Source organism: Callospermophilus lateralis, chromosome 19 (genome assembly GCF_048772815.1).
Source record: "Callospermophilus lateralis isolate mCalLat2 chromosome 19, mCalLat2.hap1, whole genome shotgun sequence".
In the NCBI taxonomy this organism is placed as follows: domain Eukaryota; kingdom Metazoa; phylum Chordata; class Mammalia; order Rodentia; family Sciuridae; genus Callospermophilus; species Callospermophilus lateralis.
Window position 1 is genome coordinate 30,963,554 of NC_135323.1, and position 14,945 is coordinate 30,978,498.

The 14,945-nt window shown below is 35.6% G+C and overlaps 1 pseudogene; it reads right to left on the reverse strand.

The window, feature by feature from the left end:
* Positions 1-14,945, reverse strand: part of LOC143384894 (cytochrome P450 3A25-like) — a 93,438-nt pseudogene that overhangs the window by 36,641 nt on the left and 41,852 nt on the right.

Below are 14,945 nucleotides of genomic sequence, written 5' to 3' on the forward strand. Positions count from 1 at the left end.
CAGAACAAAAGAATCAACCATCTTTGAAATGAGACCTCTGAAACAGTGAGCCAAATAAATTTTACCTCTCCTACATTGTTCTTTTCAGGTCATTTGGTCATAGCAGTAAAAAGATGAACTAAAACAATCGTATAAACTTTGTAAAATTAAATTCCCTGGTGCCTTTAATTTCCTAATTTTACCAGTATTCTAGGGGATTCATAAGATAAATTAAAAAAAATCTGGAAAAAAACAAGTGAAGTGTCATTGTGAATATCCCTGGGAAATTCACTCACTTTCCCTCAGTTTTAGTTTTCTCACATTCATGTGGAGGAAAGAATTCAAAAGTTGGTAGGATTCCAGAAACAAAAAACTCACAAAATAATGCTACAGAAACCCAGAAGCTTCATATTCATACTCAAAGACAACTAGCCAAACAGTGGCAAACACCTGCAGTCCCAAATACTCTCAAGGCTGAGGCAGGAGAATAACAAATTCAAGGATAGCCTGAAAGACATAGAAAATATGGCAAGATCTTGCCTCTCTCTCTCTCTCTCTCTCTCTCTCTCTCTCTCTCTCTATATATATATATATATATATATATATATATATATATATATATATAGATAGATAGATAGATACAGATATAGTACAATACTTCAAGAAAATTCAAGATACACTATAAACTCCCTTTTCAAATATTTCCTCTGTTTTCTCGCCTTTGCCTTCAAATGTCTTAGAATAGGTGCTTCTCTCCAGCTGCAGCATTGGACAATAAGTCTGATGCCAAGGGATTGGAACCAACTAGAATCAGAATTCAATATGTTCAAAATAACAATATAATTTCTTTTTTCCCCTCTTCCCAGGATTTTTGGAAATATGAACCCAATGTCATGAAAATATGGGAAATGTGGGAGTGAGTGTTCTGGAAAGTTTTCTTAGGTAGACTTGTTGTCATGAGGCACCCCACTGCATAAGGACAATGCCAGTCCAGATGTATTACTGGTGAGTAATTATCATAAAGCTTTTGGGGGCTCCTACTCCTGCCAAGGATCCCATATGTCACCTGGTGTCAGGACTGAAAGCCAAGAACACCACACTCCTGAATTTTCTCAGTCTATGAAGATCCAGATACTCCTGGTCACAACTTTTATCCAGTGCTCAGTCAATCCTCCCTTTTCCAATTTTCCTTCCTTACAAAACATTTAACAATGCATAGGAGGCATTACTTCAAACCCTTCTAATATATGCACCATGCATGACTTTATCTCCTTTCAAGATAGTCACTTTGATTAAAAGTCAAACACCTTTATATAAATTTTGGGTTCATCATGTGCTTTTGAAAGAAAAGATGAGAGACAGAGATAAACAGATTGGGAAATGATTTGTCCTCTGTTTTATTTTAATTTTATCTACAAGTGTAAACTCTTGGGGGGCAATTAATTTGTTTTTAATTGTCAGGTGTTTTCAGGAGGATGTCTTTGCCAACATCATTCTATTGACTATGAAGAATGGATGTCCAGTACACTTAAACCACTGTGTTTCCCCCATGGGCTTATGTGCTTCAGGGTCTGGTAGAGTGAATACAGCTCATTTCAGCAGCTGTTTCCTTAATGCTGTTTGGTAAAAGCAGCACAAGTTGTGTATTATTGTAGTTCTTGTATGCTATAAGCAAGGGGGAGAAGGCTTTGCCTCTTCCTACCTCTTCATCTTCTCTCATCAAGTTCTCAAGAGCTGAAGGGCTGACCACAGCATCCTGCCTAACTGGCATGGATCATAAACGGCATGTCATCGAAGGGAAAGAGCACACAGGGCTGAATCTCCACTGATACAACATCAGCATCTGAAGCCCTTGTAAGGACTTAATAATTTACTTTCCTTCAAATTTTTACCAATCCAACACTCTTTCACAGGGAAAGATCAATCAAGAACTTTAACTGAGAATGTACAGAAGAGGAGAAACTCTTTGCCACCTGCATCTCATTTATGATGTTAATTTCCAGGATATACAAAAACTCAATAAGCTTAACACCAAACAAACAAACAAACAAACCCCAAATAATTCAATCCATAATTTGGCAAAGGAATTCAACAGATCTTCTCAAAAGAAGAAATACAAATGATCAATGAATGTTTGAAAAAAGGTTCAACATCTTTAACAATTAAAAAATAAAAATTTTAAACTCCACTGATAATGAAATATTTTAAAATACAAAAATTGTTGTGAATGGAATTGAAAATACATATGCACCATTTAGACTTATCTGACCAGGCTCTCCTTATGAAGAATATTTTGTCTTTCAATATCTCTTCCCTACTTCAGCTATAAGACCTTCATTTCATGAAAATCAGAGTGGTTTCTATGGCCAGAATCTCACTGTGTATCATATCCTAATTTGACCTTGTATCTAGTGTTCATTATTCAGTTATGCATATGGGTTATGGAACATCAGTCTGGATTCCTGGGGGTCACTCTAACTGCAGAATCTGGCTTGTTAGTTTAATCAGCTCTTCTTTACCATTGCAGGTTGTGTGATGATCCACCATCTATGTTAGTTTTTGCAGATCCAGAGATGATCAAAACAGTGATAATTTGTTTTCACAAATCAGCTGTAAGCATTTATTTTTTAAATGAGATTTTTAAAATTAAATTTGTGTCTTAAAATGATTATGCCTTCACAGAGGATTGCTCAAAAAAAATATACAGGGAGGTTTCTTTCCTGCATTCCAAGAGTTATGTTTTACTAGCACATTGCTTATCTATGAGTATAGTCTATTCCTCTTACTATAGCAACCAGAAATTGACATTGATACAATTCACAGAACGTATTTAGATTTCAGCAGTTTTTTTTAATGTGCTTCATGCAAGTGTACCTATGTATGTCTGCAAATTTGCTACTGTGATTCATGTAACTATCATCTAGTCCAGACAAAGTGTTCCCCAAGGCTCTGTCTTACTAGTCTTTTAGAGTCTGTATATGTATCTTGTCTTTTCCTCTTAACAGGGTCTTCATTAAAGCAAATATGATTTTATTTGGAGGAGACTAATATATTAATATTTATTTGTGGTTTAGGCATAATATCTGAAAATTCTTTACTTTTGACTACTGTTTTTCTTGTTTCTCTTCTAAAAGTTGTACTTTTATGCTTTGCATTTAAATCTATGATCTATGTCATGTTTATTGTTAAACAAGATGAGGTTCGGTTTTGTTGTTTCATTTTATCGACCTGTGAATGTCCAGTTGTTCCAGCACCATCTTTAGAAAGACTGTCCTTGCAGCAATTCCAAGGTTATTCTCCGAGGCCAATATCAACCTGGTTACAAAACCAGGCAAAGACACCAATATCTCTAATGAACATAGATGCAAAAATTCTCAATAAAATTCTTGCAAATTGAATACAAAAACATGTCAAAAAGATCGTGCACCATGATCAAGTGGGATTCATCCCAGGGATGCAAGGTTCATTCAACATATGGAAATCAATAAATGTAATCATCACATAAATAGACTCAATGATTAAAATCATATGATCATCTTAATTTGAGAAGAAAAAGCATTTCAGAAAATACAGCATAGCTTCATGTTCAAAATACTAGGAAAACTAGGGATAACAAGAACTTTTCTCAACATCATAAAGACTATCTATGCTAAGCCTCAGGCCAATATCATCCCAAATGGAGAAAAGTTAAAGGCATTTCCTCTAAAAACTGGAACAAGACAGGGATGTCCTCTTTCATCACTTCTAGTCAACATAGTTCTTGAAACACTGGCCAGAGCAATTAGACTGACAAAAGAAATTAAAGGGATATGTATAGGAAAAGAAGAACTTAATTAGCACTATCTGCTGACAATATGATTCTATACCTACAAGACTTAAAAAGCTCCAGCAGAAAACTTCTAGAACTAGTAAATGAATTCAGCAGAGTAGAAGAATATAAAATCAACACCCATAAATCAGAGGCATTTCTATATATCAGTGACAAATCCTCTGAGAATAAAAACTACCCATTTAGAATAATTTCAAAAAAATAAGATACTTGAGAATCAATTTAAAGAAAGACATAAAAGATCTACACAATAAAAACTACAGAACCCTAAAGAAAAAAATCACAGAAGACCTTAGAAGATAGAAATATCTACCTTGCTCTTGGATAGGCAGAATTAATATTATCAAAATCGCCATACCACCAAAGCACTATACAGATTTAATGCAATTCCAATCAAAATCCCAATGGCATTCCTCATAGAAATAGAAAAAGTAATCCTGAAATTCATCTGGAAAAATAAGAGACCCAGAATAGCTAAAGCAATCCTTAGCAGGAAGAGTGAAGCAGGTGGAATCACTATACCAGAACTTAAACTACACTACAGAGCAATAGTAACAAAACTTCATGGTATTGGCACCAAAACAGACTGGTAGACCAATGGTACAGAATAGATGACATAGAGACAAACCACAAAATTACAATTATCTTATATTAGACAAAGGTGCCAAAAACATGCATTGGAGAAAAGATAGCCTCTTCAACAGATGGTACTGGTAAAACTGGAAATCCATATGCAACAAAATGAAATTAAACCCTTTAATCTCGTTCATCTGTCTAATTGCTCTGGCCAGTGTTTCAAGAACTATGTTAAATAGAAATGGTGAAAGAGAACAACCCTGTTTTGTTCCAGATTTTAGAGGGAATGCATTCAAATTTTCTCCATCTAGAATCATGTTGGCCTGGGGCTTAGCATAGATAGCTTTTACAACATTGAGATATGTTCCTGTTATTCTTAGTATTTCTTGTATTTTGTACATGAAACAGTGCTGTATTTTGACAAATGCTTCTTCTTCATCTGTTGAGATGATCATATGCATCTTATATTTAAATCTATTTATGTGATGAAATACATTTATTGATTTCTGTATGTTGAAACAACCTTGCATCCCTGAGATGAACCCCACTTGATCATGGCACAGTATCTTTTTGATATGTTTTTGTATTCAATTTGCTAGAATTTTATTGAGAATCTTTGTGTCTATATTCATTAGAGGTCTGAAGTGTTCTCTTTTTGATGTGTCTTTGCCTGGTTTTGGAATCAGAGTGATATTGGCTTCATAGAACGGGTTTGGAAGTGCTGCTTCTTTTTCTATTTCCTGAAATGAGTTGTAGAGTATTGATATTAGATCTTCTTTAAAGGTCTTGTAGAACTTGAATGTGTATCCATCCATTCCTGGGCTTTTCTTGGTTGGTAGAGTTTTGTGGTGTCTGCTATTTTATCACTTGAAATTGATTGGTTTAAGTTCTGCATATCATCCTGATTCAATTTGGACAAATTATATGACTCTAGAAATTTATCAGTGCCTTTGATATTTTCTATTTTATTAGGCTACATATTTTCAAAATAATTTATAATTTTTTTCTGTATGTTGTAATGTCTGTTGTGATATTTCCCTTTTCATCAACTATGTTAGTGATTTGAGTTTTCTCTCTCCTACTCTTCATTAGCATGGCTAAGGGTCTGTCACTTTTATTTTATTTTTCAAAGAACCAACTTTTTGTTCTGTCAATTTTTTCCCTTGTTTCTTTTGTTTCAATTTCATTTCTTTCAGCTCTGATTTTAATTATATCCTGTCTTCTGATGCTTTTTGGGTTGATTTGTTCAGAAGGTTTTTTTGTTGATTTATTCTATGCCTTTGTTAAGTCACTTATTTGTTGACTTTTTCTTCTCTTAAGGAATGAACTCCATGCAATGAACTTTCCTCTTATAAATGCTTTCATAGTGTCCCAGAGATTTTGATATGTTGTATATGTGTTCTCATTCACCTCTCAAAACTTTTTAATCTCCTCCTGATGTCTTCTATAACCCATTGTTCATTCAATAGCATATTGTTTAGTTTCCAGGTGTTGGATTGGATTTTATTTCTTATTTTATCATTGATTTATAATTTCATTCCATTATAATCTGATAAATTAAGGGTAGTATCTCCACTTTTTATGTTTTCTAAGAGTTGCTTTGTGGCATATTATGCGGTCTATTTTAGAGAAGGATTCATGTGCTGTTGAGAAGAAAGTATATTCTCTTGTTAAAGATTAAAATATTCTATATACGTCAGTTAAGTCTAAGTTATTGATTGTTTTATTGAGTTCTAGAGTTTGTTTGTTCAGCTTTTGTTTGGAAGATCTAAATAGTGATGAAAGAGGTGTGTTAAAGTCATCCAAAATTATTATATTGTGGCCTATTTGACTCTTGAACTTGAGAAGAATTTGTTTGATGAACATAGCTGCACCATTGTTTGGGGCATATATATTTATGATTGTTATGTCTTTTGGTGTATGTTTCTCTTGAGCAGTATGTAATGTACATCTTTCCCTTTTGATTAACTTTGGCTTGAATTCTACTTTATTTGTATGAGGATGGAAACCTCTGTTTTCTCCCACAGTCCATGTGAGTGGTATGATTTTTCCCAACGTTTCCCCTGCAGTCTGTGGATGGCCTTTACAATGAGATGAGTCTCTTAGAGGCAGCATATTGTTGAGCCTTTTTTAAAAAATCCAATCTTTTGGTTGGTGAGTTTATGCCATTAACATTCAGGGTAATTATTGAGACATAATTTGCATTTCCAGAAATTTTTGTTTATTTTTGGTATTTAACTTGACTTGGTTTCTCCTTTGATTTGTTTTTTCTTTAGTATAGTACCTCCCTTTTCTGATTTTTATTGTTGTTTTTCAATTCCTCTTCATGGAATATTTTGCCAAGGATGTTCTTTAGTAGAGACTTTTGAGTTGTAAAATCTTTTGACTTCTGTTTATCACGGAAGGTTTTAATTTCATCATCAAATCTAAAGCTTAGTTTTTCTGGATATAAGATTCTTGTTTGGCATGTATTTTCTTTCAGAGCTTGATGTATATTGTTCCAGGACCTTCTAACTTTCAGGGTCTGGGTTGAAAACTCTGCACATATTCTAATCGGTTTCCAACTATATGTAATCTGATTCCTTTCTCTTATGACTTTTAATATTCTCTCCTTATTCTGTATATTAGGCATTTTCATTATAATGTGCCTTGGTGTGAATCTGTTAGAATTTTGTACATTTGGAACCCTGTAAACCTCTTGAGTTTGGTTTTTCAATTCATTCTTCATGTTTGGAAAATTTTCTGATATTATTTCATTGAACAGATTGCTCATACCTTTGGTTTGGAACTCCATTATTTCCAATATCCCAATAACTCTTAAATTTTGTCTTTTTATGCTATCCCATATTTCTTATATCTTCTGCTCATGGTTTATTACAATTTTCATTGTGTGGTCTTCATTCTTTTCAAGATTTCTATTTTGTCTTCATTGTTTGAAGTCCTGTTTTCCAAGTGGTCTTATCTGTTGGTGATGCTTTCAATTGAACTTTTAATTTGGTTTATTGTTTCTTTCATTGCAAGATTTCTGTCTGTTTTTTTAAAAAACCTCTATCTCCCTATTCAAGTATCCTTTGCTTCCTCTATTTTTTGATGTAGCTCTTTTTCAAAATGATCTTTTGCTGCCTGTATTTGCTCTTATACCATCTCTTAGTTCAAAGAACATTTTAATAATGTACATCCTGAACTCCTTCTCTGTAATATCTTCTGCTGTGCTAGCCATGGATTCTAAAAATGCAGTATCTTGATTTGCTTGAGGCACTTTCTTTCTTTGTCTTTTCATATTACTTGTGTGTCTTTTCTTCTAGCACTGTGTATCTAGGCTTTACCTATTTTACCCTTTAGGCTTATTGTGTCCCTGTAGGAACCCAATACCTCTTCTTTGAAGTCAAGGACAATGTTATGAGATCCCAGTATAAACAAGTACATACCCTAAAAAACCAAATATTTGCTAATAAGACGTTTACAGTTTGTTCACCATGTACAAAAATGGTGAATTAACTTCTACAATATACTCAGTAGGCTTGTAAAAGGATTTACAGATTCTGATGGTAGATAAGGAAACTGGGGCAAGGAATAGAATGATATGGTGAGGAGGTGGAAGGTGAGGATATAGAGTTGTTTTACCTTAGGAAGTGTAAAAGAGAAATCTAAAGAGGGAAATTAGTAGAAGGATAGGAAGTACCTTTGGGTAGACAATTAAGTGAGAAGGCAGTAGAGTACATAAAACAAACACACAGATATATCAAAAAAAGTTAAAAAATGTTAAAATAGCAGAACCTGGTGGGAAGAAAGAAAAAAAGATATTAAAAATTTAAAAAATACAATAGTATTAAAAGAATGTACAACATAATGTAATATACTATTCAGACGTCCCAGACCTCAAAATCCTAATTCATGCACAGTATTTGGTTTCACATATGTTAGGGATGTGAGGGCAGGAGAAAGGAGAAGGAGGAGGAAAGAGAGAGAGGGAGAGAGAGAGAGATAGAGAGAAAGAGAAAAAAATATTGAAGAAAGACACAGGGATTGTTTTGGTAGTTTATCAGTATCTTTCCTGCTTTCCTTCTCATCCAATAGGTGGGGTCCTCTGTTGTTAGCTGGTATCTCTGCCTTCTGGATGGTGAAAGTAACCAGGATGTCATTGTGCAGAGTTAGCAGCTGCTGGGGAGAAGGGGAGTTAGATACTGAGTCCCAGGAAGATGGTGGTAAAGGTGACCCAAGATGGAGGCTCCTGCTTTCATCGGTGGGGTGTGTGTTCTGGTGGAGGGAGCCTTGTGATGGTGTTGAGTGATGAGTTCAGCAGCAAGCTCTGTGGCTGGCAATGCCAGCAGACTTCAGAGCCTGTGTGGAGTTCCTAGATGCTGGCAGGCACTGTGCATACGTGATTATGTCAGCTGCTGCAGAGTCCCAAGATAGCAGTGATCAGGGGATTTCCCACATTGGTAGATGAGGGTCCACACAGGGGTGGCAGACTGAGTTTTTACTCATGGGAAGCTCAGGTGTCCTCCATTGAAGCAGCATCTGTGACTTCTGCTCGATTCGATGGCCAAAAGTTCATTGTGGGTGCTACTGCCACTGCCATGTATGGTCTCACTCAGGTATCCAGTATTCCTGCGTGAGATAGTAGTTGGGAGACCTACTCTGATCCTGAGGCCTGGAGCCCTGGACAGGCAAGGTGCTTCCTGCATGGGGTGGGAATATTGCTGGCAGAGAAGCCATATTCTCAAAACTTGAACCCCAGGTCACTGAGCAATGCAGAATTCTGTCTCCCTCTGGCCCACCATCTTGGAACCCCCCTTAATCATCTTTTATCATCTATTCTTCACTTGCTGCTGTAATTTGTTCACATATGGGTCTCTCTCTCTCTCTCTCTCTCTCTCTCTCTCTCTCTCTCTCTCTCTCTCTCACTCTCTCTCTCTCTCTCTCCCCCCTTTGATCTGAGAGATGAGTCTCACTCACACTAGTGTCTCTGACTCCCCTGGCACAAGGGCAGCTGCCCCATGGCATGTGATGGGAGCAAGCACTAGCTACTTGGTCAACAGATAATTCTGACAGTGTGTGGATCTGTGCTGGTCCTACTTCTTGCTGCATGTGTAGCAGAAGGACGGTAAAATGGCACAGATTTAAATACTTTGTGTTTTATCTACTCAGAATCTTTGGGGCCTACAGCACAGGCATAATCACTAGCACATCCTGGTACACAGAGGAAGGATGCCACACTATCTTCATTCACACTGAGTGGAAGATGGACTGGCAGGGGCATGACCACAGGGCCAGATACAGCCAGAGAAAGTTAATGTTTATTCCCTAAAGAATCCACAAGATTCTTTGTGAGAAAAATAGTGAAGAGAATCAGAGATTTAGATGTCTTTCATCCACTTTTTCTTATAAATACTATGTGGACTAGCATTTCTTTTTCTCTTTTAAATAACAACTTTGTTAAGATATCATTTACATTATAAAAATAGAGTCATATAATATGTAGTCTTTTGTGATGTAAAGGGCTATAATTTAGCATTTTTTAATTGAAATATATATATCAGTACCTCAGATTTTTTGACCAAAGAATATTTCTTTTTTTTAAATGTTCAGATTTATTTATTTATTTATTTATTTATTTATTTATTTATTTGTTTGTTTTTCAATTAACACTTTTTTTATTGTTGGTTGTTCAAAACATTACATAGTTCTTGACATATCATATTTCACACTTTGATTCAAGTGGGTTATGAAATCCCATTTTTACCCCATATACAGATTGCAGAATCACATCGGAAACACATCCACTGATTTACATATTGCCATACTAGTGTCTGTTGTATTCTGCTGCCTTTTCTATCCTCTACTATCCCCTCTTCCCTCCCCTCCCCTCCCCTCTTCTCTCTCTACCCCATCTACTGTAATTCACTTCTTTCCCCCTTTTTTCCCTTTCCCCTCACTTCCTCTTGTATGTAATTTTGTATAACCCTGAGGGTCTCCTTCCATTTACATGCAATTTCCCTTCTCCCTCCCTTTCCCTCCCACCTCTCATCCCTGTTTAATGTTAATCTTCTTCTCATGCTCTTCCTCCCTACTCTGTTCTTAGTTACTCTCCTTATATTAAAGAAGACATTTGGCATTTGTTTTTTAGGGATTGGCTAGCTTCACTTAGCATAATCTGCTCTAATGCCATCCATTTCCCTGCAAATTCTATGATTTTGTCATTTTTTAATGCAGAGTAATACTCCATTGTGTATAAATGCCACATTTTTTTTATCCATTCGTCTATTGAAGGGCATCTAGGTTGGTTCCACAGTCTTGCTATTGTGAATTGTGCTGCTATGAACATCGATGTAGCAGTGTCCCTGTAGTATGCTCTTTTTAGGTCTTTAGGGAATAGACCGAGAAGGGGAATAGCTAGGTCAAATGGTGGTTCCTTTCCCAGCTTTCCAAGAAATCTCCATATTGCTTTCCAAATTGGCCACAACAATTTGCAGTCCCACCAGCAATGTACAAGTGTATCCTTTTCCCCACATCCTCGCCAGCACTTGTTGTTGTTTGACTTCCTAATGGCTGCCAATCTTACTGGAGTGAGATGGTATCTTAGGGTGGTTTTGATTTGCATTTCTCTGACTGCTAGAGATGGTGAGAATTTTTTCATGTACTTGTTGATTGATTTTATGTCCTCCTCTTGGAAGTGTCTGTTCAGGTCCTTGGCCCATTTGTTGATTGGGTTATTTGTTATCTTATTGTTTAATTTTTGGAGTTCTTTGTATACTCTGGATATTATGGCTCTATCTGAAGTGTGAGGAGTAAAGATTTGTTCCCAGGATGTAGGCTCCCTATTTACCTCTCTTATTGTTTCTCTTGCTGAGAAAAACTTTTTAGTTTGAGTAAGTCCCATTTGTTGATTCTAGTTATTAACTCTTGTGCTATGGGTGTCGTATTGAGGAATTTGGAGCCCGATCCCACAGTATGTAGATCATAGCCAAATTTTTCTTCTATCAGACACTGTGTCTCTGATTTGATATCAAGCTCCTTGATCCACTTTGAGTTAACTTTTGTGCATGGTGAGAGAAAGGGATTCAGTTTCATTTTGTTGCGTATGGATTTCCAGTTTTCCCAGTACCATTTGCTGAAGATGCTATGCTTCCTCCATTGCATGCTTTTAGCACCTTTATCAAATATAAGATAGTTGTAATTTTGTGGATTGGTTTCCTGTGTCCTCTATTCTGTACCATTGGTCCACCCGCCTATTTTGGCACCAGTACCATGCTGGTTTTGTTACTATTGCTGTGTAGTATAGTTTGAAGTCTGGTATCGCTATACTGCCTGATTCACACTTCCTGCTTAGAGTTGTTTTTGCTATTCTGGGTCTTTTATTTTTCCATATGAATTTCATGATTGCTTTATCTATTTCTACAAGAAATGCCGTTGGGATTTTGATTGGCATTGCATTAAACCTATAGTGAACTTTTGGTAATATCGCCATTTTGATGATGTTGGTTCTGCCTTTCCATGAACAGGGTATATTTTTCCATCTTCTAAGATCTTCTTCTATTTCTCTCTTTGGTGTTCTGTAGTTTTCATTGTATAAGTCTTTCACCTCTTTTGTTAGGTTGATTCCCAAGTATTTTATTTTTTTGAGGATATTGGGAATGGAGTGGTTGTCCTCATTTCCATTTCAGAGGATTTGTCACTGATATACAGGCCTTTAATTTCTTTCATCTAATTTCCCTGGCCAGTGTTTCGAGAACTATGTTGAACAGAAGTGGTGAGAGAGGGCATCCCTGTCTTGTTCCAGATTTTAGAGGGAATGCCTTCAATTTTTCTCCATTCAGAATGATGCTAGCCTGAGGCTTAGCATAGATAGCTTTTACAATATTGAGGTATGTTCCTGTTATCCCTAGTTTTTCTAGAGTTTTGAACATGAAGGGATTCTGTACTTTGTCGAATGCTTTTTCTGCATCTATCGATATGATCATATGGTTCTTATCTTTAAGTCTATTGATGTGGTGAATAACATTTATTGATTTCCATATATTGAACCAGCCTTGCATCCCAGGGATGAATCCTACTTGATCATGGTGCACAATTTTTTTGATATGTTTTTGTATCCGATTCACCAGAATTTTATTGAGGATTTTTGCATCTAGATTTATTAGAGATATTGGTCTGTAGTTTTCTTTCTTTGAAGTGTCTTTGTCTGGTTTAGGAATTAGGGTGATGTCGGCCTCATAGAATGAATTTGGAAGTTCTCCCTCTTTATTTCCTGGAATAGCTTAAAAAGTACTGGTACTAGTTCTTCTTTAAAGGTTTTGTAAAACTCTACTGTATACCCATCCGGTCCTGGGATTTTCTTAGTTGGTAGTCTTTTGATGGCTTCTTCTATTTCCTCAATTGATATTGGTCTGTTTAGGTTGTCTATATCCTCCTGACTCAATCTGGGTAGATCATATGACTTAAGAAATTTATCGATGCCTTCACTGTCTTCTATTTTATTGGAGTATAAGGATTCAAAATAATTTCTAATTATCTTCTGTATTTCTAAATTGTCTGTTGTGATATTGCCTTTTTCATCCTGTATGCTAGTAATTTGAGTTATCTCTCTTCTTCTCTTTGTTAGCATAGCTAAGGGTCTGTCAATCTTATTTATTTTTTCAAAGAACCAACTTTTAGTTTTGTCAATTTTTTCAATTGTTTCTTTTGTTTTGATTTCATTAATTTCAGCTCTGATTTTAATTATTTCTTGCCTTCTGCTTCTTTTGCTGTTGATTTGCTCCTCTTTTTCTAGGATTTTGAGATGAAGTGTGAGATCATTTATTTGTTGTTTTTTCTTTTTAAAAAAAAATGTACTCCAGGCAATGAATTTTCCTCTTAGAACTGCTTTCATTGTGTCCCATAGATTCCCATATGTTGTGTCTGTGTTTTCATTCATCTCTAAGAATTTTTTAATTTCCTCCTTGATGTCTTCTATAACCCATTGATCATTCAGTAACCTATTGTTCATTCTCCAAGTGGTGCATGATTTTTTCTTTCTTCTTTTATCATTGATTTCCAGTTTCATTCCATTATGATCACATAAGATGCATGGTATTATCTCTACTCTTTTATAATATCTAAGCGTTACCCTGTGACATAATATATGATCTATTTTTGAGAAGGATCCATGTGCTGCTGAGAAAAAAGTGTAACTGCTTGATGTTGGGTGGTATATTCTATATATGTCAATTAAGTCTAGGTTATTAATTGCATTATTGAGTTCTATAGTTTATTTATTCAGCTTTTGTTTGGAAGATCTGTCCAGTGGTGAGAGAGGTGTGTTAAAGTCTCCCATAATTATTGTATGGTGGTCTATTAAACTCTTGAACTTGAGCATAGTTTGTTTGATGAACATAGCTGCACCATTGTTTGGAGCATATATATTTATGATTGTTATGTCTTACTGGTGTACAGTTCCCTTGAGCAGTATGTAGTGTCCCTCTTTATCCCTTTTGATTAACTTTGGCTTGAAATATATTCTATTTGATATGAGTATGGACACTCCTGCTTGTTTCCGAAGTCCATATGAGTGATATGATTTTTCCCAACCTTTCACCTTCAGTCTATGTATGTCTTTTCCTATCAAATGCGTCTCCTGTAGGCAGCATATTGTTGGATCTTTTTTTTTTTTTGATCCATTCTACTAGCCTGTGTCTATTAATTAGTGAGTTTAAGCCATTAACATTTATGGTTATTATTGATATATGGATTGTTCTTCCAGCCTTATTTGTTTATTTATGTTACTTAACATGGTTTGTTTTTCCTCTTTAATTATTTTTCCCTTTACTGTACTACCTACCACTGTTGGTTTTCATTGTTATTTTCCATTTCCTCTTCCTGTAATGTTTTGCCGAGGATGTTTTGAAGAGATGGTTTTCTAGCTGCAAATTCTTTTAACTTTTGTTTATCGTGAAAGGTTTTAATTTCCTCTTCCATCCTGAAGCTTAGTTTCACTGGATACACAATTCATGGTTGGAACCCATTTTCTTTCATCGTTTGAAATATGTTGTTCCAGGATCTTCTAGCTTTCGGAGTCTGTGTTGAAAGATCAGCTGTTATCCTGATTGGTTTACCCCTAAATGTAATCTGCTTCCTTTCTCTTGAAGCTTTTAAAATTCTCTCCTTATTCTGTATGTTGGGCATCTTCATTATAATGTGTCTAGGTGTGGATCTCTTATGATTTTGCACATTCGGCATCCTGTAGGCTTCTAGGATTTGGGATTCTGTCTCATCCTTCAAGTCTGGGAAGTTTTCTCGTATTATTTCGTTGAACAGATTGCTATTCCTTTGGTTTGGACCTCTATACCTTCCTGTATCCCAATGCCTCTTAAGTTTGGTCTCTTTATGTTATCCCAAATTTCTTGGATGTTCTGCTCATGGTTTCTTAATAGTCTCACTGAGCTGTCTATGTTCTTTTCAAGTTGAAATACTTTGTCTTCATTGTCTGATGTTCTATCTTCTAAGTGTTCTACTCTGCTGGTAGTATTCTCATTTGAGTTTTTAAGTTGGTTTATTGCTTCCTGCATTTCTAGGATTTCTG